Below are 9,686 nucleotides of genomic sequence, written 5' to 3'. Positions count from 1 at the left end.
CAATGTATAACAGGAAAGGAGAAATCCCTGTTCCCCATGATGGACTTAATCTGGCGCAAGGCACATGCTTACCTGTCAAGCAGCACACGCTGAGAGACATTCCCAGTTAACTCTACTTCTCTGGGTCTTGGTCTGTCAGCTCCTTTTTCTAGTGTTCAGGTTGTGTGACCATCCCAATACACAATCCATAAGCATTGTTGCCGTGCTTAGAATTAGATTAACTCATAAGAGCTTTACCAAGAGGAGATTCCCCTGCATTAAAAAAAATGCACATAATAATTATTTATTGAGGAAAAATTCACTGTCTTTGGGTTTCACTGTACGCAGCTCTCATGGTTTAACCCCAGCCAGCAACTAAGCCTCGCCCAGCCGCTTGCTCACTCATTCATCCTCTGGTGGGATGGGGGAGAGAATCAGAAAGGTAAAAGTGAGAAAACTCATGGGTTGAGATAAAGACAGTTTAATAGGTAAAACAAAAAACCATGCACACAAGCAAAACAAAACAAGGAATTCAGCCACTATTTCCCATGGGCAGGCAGGTGTTCCGCCATCTCCAGGAAAGCAGGGCTCCATCACACCTAACAGTTACTTGGGAAGACAAATGCCATCACTCTGAACATCCCCCCCTTCCTTCTTCTTTCCCCAGCTTTCTATGCTCAGCAGGGCATCATGGTGTGGGATATCCCTTTGGTCAGTTGGGGTCAGCTGTCCCAGCCGTGTCCCCTCCCAGCTCCTTGTGCACCCCCAGCCTCCTCGCTGGTGGGGTGGGGTGAGAAGCAGAAAAGGCCTTGACTCTGTGTAAGCGCTGCTCAGCAATAATGAAAACATCCCTGTATTATCCACACTGTTTCCAGCACAAGTCCACAATGCAGCCCCATCCTAGCTACTGTGACAAAAATTAACTGTATCCCAGCCAAAACCAGTACAACAGCTTAAAAGGATATAAATTCTGAATTTGCCCTACACTGATACTCTCTTGAATACCTAAAATTTATTTGCAAACACTGCCATGATAGCAGTCTATCTGAAAGAGGAAATAAAAGCAAACATGCTTGCGCTTAGGAAGCCAGCTGGCCTGCCAAAACCACTGCATGCCATTAGCAATACAACAGTGCACAGAATACAGACAAAAATTGTATTCTGTGCCTCTTTCTGTAGGATTTTGGCCACCTGATACATACTCTGGTATTGTCAGTGTCCTATTTTATTAAACACAACATTATTCTGTTGGCTTTATTCCCAGTGAGGGAAATCTGAACTAAGTGTTGTTCCAAACCACCCATGGCATGTTCCAGCTATTTTCTTTCTTATGCTGAGCAACGCTTCCATTACTATGTTAATGTTACAGGATTAGGGTAGCAAATAACTTTTGGTAATTATGTCTTAATTTCCTCAAATCCAAGGGAACTCTTACTTATACTGCTATATCTACCTATGTTCTGGGGAGCACAGATATTCACTAATTACTGAATCTCTATATAGCCATGCTTGCAAAAGGAAAAAAAACCAAACAACTGCAACTGCCAAGAAGCCCACACCCCAAAGGGATCTCTGCCATAGGCAGAGGCAAGGCTACATGGATTTTCCAGGTTCACAGCATAAACTTGGTTTTGGACTACAGAAACTGAGAATCAAAGCCAGACACCTTAAAAAAAAACAACTCTGTGGGTGTTCAGTCTGCCTGTGAGATCAGGACACCTCACTACCTTGCTCTGATAGACCATTTGGCTTTCTAATAGATTAAACTGTTTCAGGCTGTCCATGGACCCAAGCTGTCCATCAGTCTCAGTTTATGGCTTCCAGTTTAATAACTATGGTTCAACACCACCATGAAACCAACCATTGACACAGCACAGACAAAAGCAGGAGCATTAAATCTGCTGCCCAGTTTTGCTGGAGGAGACATTGGGATATCGAAGTAGAGTTCACCGTAAGTTCTCTCAGTGGTAACTGATGGGCTGGTGAAGCTGAAACAGGTGTCTTTGTAGTATTTATTAGTAGTCATTAAAAGGTTAATAACTGATGACAATGTATTTCAAGTCATTCAGTTATTTTTAATCATTCTTAGCCTGCAGTATACAAATTTCATTAATTTTTCTGCTACCTTGAAGAATGAGCAAAATTAGAATTCCTAATTGGAAAAAAGCAATTATGCACAGGATTCATGGGCTTTCTTCACGTCTGACAAAGGATGAAAGGGAAAGAAGCCGCACTCGGTTTTTCTTTGGCGTCACTTTGAAGTGGTCATAGTAATAATCTGGAAAGGACTACATAAAAGTTCGGCCTCTACTTACAAAATTTGTTGCCAGATCTTTATTAGTTGTGAATGTTTAAGAAATTCTTTTCCAAAGCAATTATGTTCTGGGCTGGGAAAAGGTCTTTAGTAGCCATAGATACACTGAGACATTTTATTACAAAATTATTACTAAGAGAATGCCAGGGAATGCTACAGAGATTTAAGAGTTCACCAAGATAAGTTACATCTTCATTACAAGGCCGTATCAAGAGTGAGATTGGCAAATCTCTCTCTTAAATAGGCAAGACACCACATTCTTATGTCCTCAACATGTCCTAAAGGGCTGCGGGTTTTTTTTTAACGTTAAGAAGATGTGGTTTGCTGGTAGATGCTATTTCTTCTCTTAGACAAACTGAAATAGAAAAAAAAACATGAGGGCACACCAGCTTTATGTCAGAAATAGAAAGAGGAGACTTCAGGCTGAAATTTCAGATGGTTGGTCTGAGTTTAACCAATTCTGTTCATCAGTTACTGAGCTTGAAAGGAAAGGAAGGCGAGCAGCGTGGAGCAGAGGAGAGCACTGCCAAGGGGAGTGGTGAGCGCAGTGTCACAGGGGACAGAGACATGCGCACAAGCTATTAGTCCCATGGAGCATATAAGCTACCTTCCTGTATATGAGGTGGTTGGAGCCTTTAAATTCGAGGGAGTAGGTGCAGAGAGACATTTTGAAACAACAGCACTGATGAGGTGAACTACGCTAGAGATTAGTCTCACTGGACAAAGTGATGTATAAACAAGAACATTCACCCAAACACCCTGTATAAGCAGAAAATACAGAAAATTCTGTATTTCAATACAGAATTCCCTTCCTCCCTTGTCCTTCTTCACTGACCTTCGTCACTCTGCAGGACACTGTTGCAAAGGCTTGATCAAAGGTCCCATTGAGAGGAGTTTTTTGAGAGGCAATGTCTCAAAAGTAAACTCTTTCAATCCAAGCTAAAGCTCAGAGAAAATCCTAAATGCTTTCAACGTAGTGCTACTGTCCTACCAAAAAAGAAGAAAGGTAAACAATTTCCCCCTGAATGGGGATTGATACAACGCTAAAACCATGGTGGACTGCCCTTCTGTTCCAGTCTGCCTCCTCTCCCACACAGCACGTGAAGGCCTTTCAGCAACTCTAGCCCACCCAAATCGGGTTGAGCCAGTTAAGAGGATTCAGTCCTGTAAATGCAAGGAGACAAGACTCTGACCGCTACTGAAATTCCCCAGATTTTGTCACTTAAGTGGCAAAACAGTATAATTTGTAAAATATCTCTCAAATTGTCTAGAAGATGAGTTCAAAAATCAACCAAAACTTCATAGGTTCACATTTAAAACAACCAATGTTTCTAATGTGAATAAAACACCTGATAAAGCTGCTTGCATCATCAACCAAGAGAAATGCTAGCTTCCAGTTAGGGGAAGACTAGAGTTATACAACTGAATATCCACCAGGTCTGCTCTTGTAGAGGAATGAGGGGTTTGCTTAAACCACTGCATATGGTGAGCCAAACACCTGCTCTGCAAACTGGCTTCCTGCATGAGCTGCCACACTCCACGCATCCTCCAGTATGCATCAGTCCCAGCCCCTGAGGGCTGAGAGACGAGCCCTGCACTTCTTACTCAACTGACCGCTCTTCAGTAGATGCAAGAGGAGGTGCAAGGTTTGCAAAGCATTTTGGCAGGGTCCATCTTTACTGTATTCACAAAATCCAAAGGTAGTGGAGGACCAGTTCTATAGTCCCAGTACCCCTCACATTAAGAGCCTGACAGAGTCAAAGCAGCCTCCCCAGAGCTGTGTGGTTTCTAGGTTGCAAGCTTGGGAGGGCTGGTCAAGTCCCTGGCTGTTTTTCGAGAAGAGGACATAGCAGTGATTCAGCACGTAAACTCTGAAGCTTTGCTGGCAAGTTTTTTATGGTTTGTGAAAAGAACAACAGGGAAGATACTAAATTATTAAACTTGTTTCACTAGTTTCAAAATACGCAGAGGGATCTCTGCATACAAGTCCTACTGCCCAGGAGACCTATTATTTAATATTTCAGTATTCAATATTCTTTACAGGAAAATAATTTCACAGGAATTTCTTCATCAAAAAAAGGACGTTCATTTAGCAAGTGTACTGGAAAAGTCCTGTTAATAGACTTATTTCTCCTAGGAGGAATTGTGTACAATCTTGAAGAGACAGTAGGTGGAATTAAGATGGTCATTTAAACATGTTTTTGAACTTAAACATGGTACCATATAGAATCTACTCTGCTTTTATTAGTTCGTCTTGTTGAATGGCTAAGGGCAGAGGGTAGGTGAAGACCACCTTACTTAAAACTCGCAGTGACTGTGGCATTTAGGAGCAAACCCCACCAATCCAAACAGTCTGAGCTACCAGAGGCATTAGCAGTGGCTCAGCCTGCCGTGGAGGTAGGAGGTAGCTCTTCTTAAGACACATGGCAATTGCTCAAGCCGGTGGGCACTGGGGTGCTCAGCTGCTCTTTGTGCCCCTTAGAATCATAGAATCATTAAGGTTGGAAAAGACCCTTAAGATCATCGAGTCCAACCACTAACCTATGACTGCCAAGTCCACCGCTAAACCATATCCTCAAGCACCACGTCTACCCTTCTTTTAAATACCTCTAGGGATGGAGACCCGCCCACCTCCCTGGGCAGCCTGTTCCAATGCCTGACAATCCTTTCGGTGAAGATGTTTTTCCTAATATCCAACCTAAACTTACCCTGGCGCAGCTTGAGGCCATTTCCTCTCATCCTATCGCTTGTTTACTAGGGAGAAGAGACTGACCCCTGCCTCGCTACAACCTCCTTTCAGAGTTAGCTTTTCTGCCCCTGCCCTTGGCTACCTACCTTCAGGCTCTTAATTTTTAGAAGTCTTGCCCCCAAAATTTAAAGCAGTTATGTTTTATATATCCTCTTTTCTCTTTCCTCCCAGTGGTCTAAAAGCATCTGTGGAGGCCTTTCGTCATTTAGAGCATTAACAACTGTATGGAACATTCAACAGAGCAAAGGCTTTTTTTTCATTTTATAGTGCGCAGAAGCCCCTAAGTTACAACCTTCCTGGTCATCGTTTCTTTCCTCTCATCTCCCAAACAGCTGACGTTTAGAGCTGTCACACGTTATCTCCCTTATTGCCATCTTGGAGCATGCATCAGAACCACACTGCCCTGGCTTCTCCTGGATGCTTTTCCTTGCAACGATCACCATTCGGGGTGTAGTTTTCACAGCTTTAACTGAAGGAGATGACTCCTCTCTAAAATGGTTTGTCTCTCCTTCACTTTTTTTGGAGCTGATGCTCAAAATTTGATTGAGACGGGGACAGTTCAAAGCAGAGCTCAACAAGGCCAGAAGGGGAAGCAAAATGACCCCCTTCGCCCCATCCTGAGCTGGTGAAGCGGTTTAGTGACTATTTTGCATCTTTACTGGGAATGAGCCAGGCATTTCTTCTGACTTAGTGAGGAGAAAGTTGGTATCATACTGTGCTTTAGCTAACATACCTGGTTTTAAATATACATTGCCAAAAGCTTCTTTTTCATGACTAACATTCTAGGCAATTTGAGCAGCATGAAGTTATTCCTCTACCACATAACCTAGAGTCTGTTCCCACCCCGCACTTCCTGCTAGGTGGGTACATATGTATCTATGTATCTACCTGCAAGTGACTCAAACTTCTTGTTTTATTCGCTTTTAAATTCACAATGGCTAGACCTTCCTCACCTCATCTCAGTGCATTTTGAAAAGGTTCTTTATTTCAAATAGGAGAAAATATTTCCAACAGGACCTTGTTTTCTACCTGCAGATACAAACACAGACAGGTTTGCCAAGCGCATACGTTTCAATTAGAAACATTTGCAAGTTGGCGACAAAACCCAGGCATTCCTCTTTGACGTCTACAAGCCCGATCATCGATAACAGCCTCAATAAAACCACTGGGAAGCTACAAAACATGCCAGGCAAGCACACTCCTCATGGTTGAATGCAGAAGGATGTGCAAGCTGGGAGGAGTATTCTGCCATTTTAAGTTTTAATAACATCATCTGCATCCTAGGGAACTCTTCTGTCCCTTCTGGGGCATCCAGCACTGGCCCCTGGCAGATGCCAGATGTTAGGACTCAGCAGCCAGCACAGGCTTGACACTTTTATGCATCTGCCAGAATTTCTTACCTGCGTTGCCACAGCAACTCAGCATGCCCAGTTTGTATGAAGACAGTCATCTGTTTCCATAGGAACAAAGCATCCAGGCCTGCGCTGAAACTTCAGCTTGGGAAAACATGAAATTTGGCCAATAAAAGAAAAATCAAAGGATGAAAGGCAGGTAATTAACAAAGAGGCAAATCTTTACTGTATATGCCTATGACCATATGGAAGGACAGCCAGGGAATATTTGCTCTGGCCAAGGACTAAGTAAATTTGGACTCTGACTAGAATGTGAAGTCACTGACCACACACCGATCCGTCTCTGAAAACTGTTCCCACTCCCCATGCAGAAAGGCTTTTACATATATTCAGAGGAAAATAAAGACTTCTGAGGCAGCTAACTGTGCTTCAGACATGTAGAAAACATTGCCTGACAGGCATGAACTGAAGGGAAGGAAAGAAGACCCTGTATATAGGCCTGGCTTGCTACTGAACATCTCAGATGGCACTGGGCACCCTCAATCCCACACCCAGCTGAGCTGAATCCGCTCTCAGACCCGCACAGGCTGTGCGGAGCTCTAGTGATCACAGAGGGAGCTCAGAAACTTAGTTCAGCTGCAGGCACCTCATTTTAGTCACCTCAGTTTTTAAGTGAAATCCTGCTCTGGGGAGACTCCTAAAATACACAGACAAAACTCTGAACTGTAAGGTGTTTAATTTTTTAAATTGTTTTTTTCTGTCACACCCCACCCAACTTTTTAACATGTAATAGTGTGTAGGAATGAAAGAATGGGAAAATATATCAACTTAACAAAGAGTTATAGTACTTTCAATATCATCCTACAGAGAAAAAAAATTGCTGTAAGCTAGTGCTTATATAAGCCAAGATAATTGTTTTGTGCTGTTATTCGTCTAATTGCAGAACACGTTGCGTGTCCCCCGCCAAAAAAAGGGCCATCTATCAGAGCACAACTGAAAAGCAGAACGTGTGTTACATTTGCCTGCCTGCTGCTGGTTTGCCTGCCTTTAGCTCGTTGGAATCACGAGCCTTCCTAGGCTCGTGATGAACTGATCAGACTTTGACCATGGATCCTAGGGCTGGGAAAGCCTGACAAGTTTGGTGATGGGATCATCTTGCCTAAAAATGGGCTGGTACCAAGAGGACAGGTTCTACCTGACCAGGGAGTGACAAGAGCTATGGCACATCAGTTCTGAGCATGAAAATCAAGGTCAGTTTTTACAGTTGTATAGCAGGGTATGAGTACCTGTGTACTTCTGTGCACACCCAGCACACCTGAATGCCTGTAACTGAACTGTCACAATTAATTGACTTGTCATTACAGGAGCTCAGCAGACGGGAATTTGGGACAGTTCTTGAAAGTCCCCCCAGGTGGCTCCCACTGTATCTCATCCGGTTTGTGTGCTTAAAACATGTTGATTAACATCCGGGGCAGTCCCTGCTATGGAACTGATCAACTTCGTAAGTAGATGTTTGTAAAGTTAATAGAAATTGTTCCTGCAGAAACAGTAACACAAGACCAATGAGAGTCTCTTCTGCATAGTTAAGATATTGAATCACAGAATGCTGGGGGTTGGAAGGGACCTCTGGACACCATCTTGTCCAACCCCCCTGCTTGAGCAGGCACACCTAGAGCAGGGGGCACAGGAACGTGTCCAGGCAGGTTTTGAATGTCTCCAGGGAAGGAGACTCCACAGCCTCCCTGGGCAGCCTGTGCCCCTGCTCTGTCACCCTCACAGGAAAGAAGTTTTTTCTCATGTTTAGGTGGAACTTCCTGTGTTCCAACTTGTGCCCATTGCCCCTTGTCCTGTCATTGGGCACCACTGAAATGAGTCTGGTCCCATCCTCTTGACGCCCATCCTTCAGATATTTGAAGTATTGAAGAGATGCTTTGTCTGTACTGAAGAAAGTCAATAACAATGCATTCTGCAGAACTGGTTTCGAGAGTCTCACCTAGTCCAGCTGATGACGCTGCTGCAAAGGCCACTGCAACAGGGCCTCCTGTCGCCAAACAGTCAGCAACCGAGTGTCCCGGCTGGGAGATACAATTCCCCTCCATGGGCCAACTTCCCACTAAATTAATTACATTTTCTTTTTTAACAAATGCTGTCTACAAGTATCTGAGCAAACCCAGCTGCATACTTCACCCTTTCCCTTGTGTCAGCCTTGATATTCATCTCACTCCTCTTGGCAAGTTGAATCAACTCAAGGCGGTAAAGAACTTACCCAGAAGAAGGAACCAATGAAAAAGCACTAGTTTAAGGGGCTGAAGGACCTCCTCCAGGCTCTTTACTGAGCCGAGCTGTCCACAGCTTGCAGGAGAGGCCATGGAGGCTAGCACCACCCCTTTCGCCAGCACCCAGCTATCGGCTCAGCCCAGCCACGTGAGGGAACACAGGCAGCAGCTCATCTGCTGCAGCTAATTGCCACGTGTTCCTACTAATGGGCGTCTTTGCTTTGACCTACTCGTGTTAGAGGCGCACACGATTTATCCCTTCTCTGTTTTATCAAAGGAAAACCGTTCGGCTGAGCCCAGTGACTTCACTGACAAGGCTTTTGCCCCTCTCATTTGTAATACATGAGTATAGTTTCATACAAACACACACACTGCTTTCCAGCTACATTATTTGGTTATTACTGTCTCTGCAAGCTTTCACCTGTGATCTCTAATCACCCAGTTCTTGTCTATCAGGATTTACTTTTGTAAAAACCCGGCATCAATATACATAAACACGACCTATTTTCTATTACTTTCAGCAAAGAGAATATGACTGGAATTATGAGAGAATTTAAAAAAAAAGTATCTAAAGAATACTTTTCTACCCTCTGTTATCAATTTCTATCTCTAAAACCATTAAATGTGATACAAAGTCTTAATCCGATTTGCAGGTATTAAAAGAGGGACACATTAAAAAAGCCAGATACAGCCACTGAATATCCAGACAACTCTAAATCATAAGAATTCCTCCTTTTTATGAATGAAATTTTTCCTACGTGGACTAGCTACCATACCATAAGTAAAGGGATGTTACGGAGAAAATACACTGTGCTGGACACTCAAGTATCCAAATTTACAAATTTTGTCCAGTAATCCAATACCACAGGCAAAGTTGCTTGTTATTTATATGGCTATGACACTCCGATGGCTGTATGCTTCAAGGAAAAAATATGCTACTGCTGCCTTCATCCTCACTGCAAAACAACAGGTTAAGTGAATACAGATGTGAAAAATTATGAAAAACAGAGGAGGTA

This window comes from Phalacrocorax aristotelis, chromosome 3 (assembly GCF_949628215.1).
Source record: "Phalacrocorax aristotelis chromosome 3, bGulAri2.1, whole genome shotgun sequence".
Taxonomy (NCBI): domain Eukaryota; kingdom Metazoa; phylum Chordata; class Aves; order Suliformes; family Phalacrocoracidae; genus Phalacrocorax; species Phalacrocorax aristotelis.
This window is presented reverse-complemented; position numbering follows the sequence as displayed.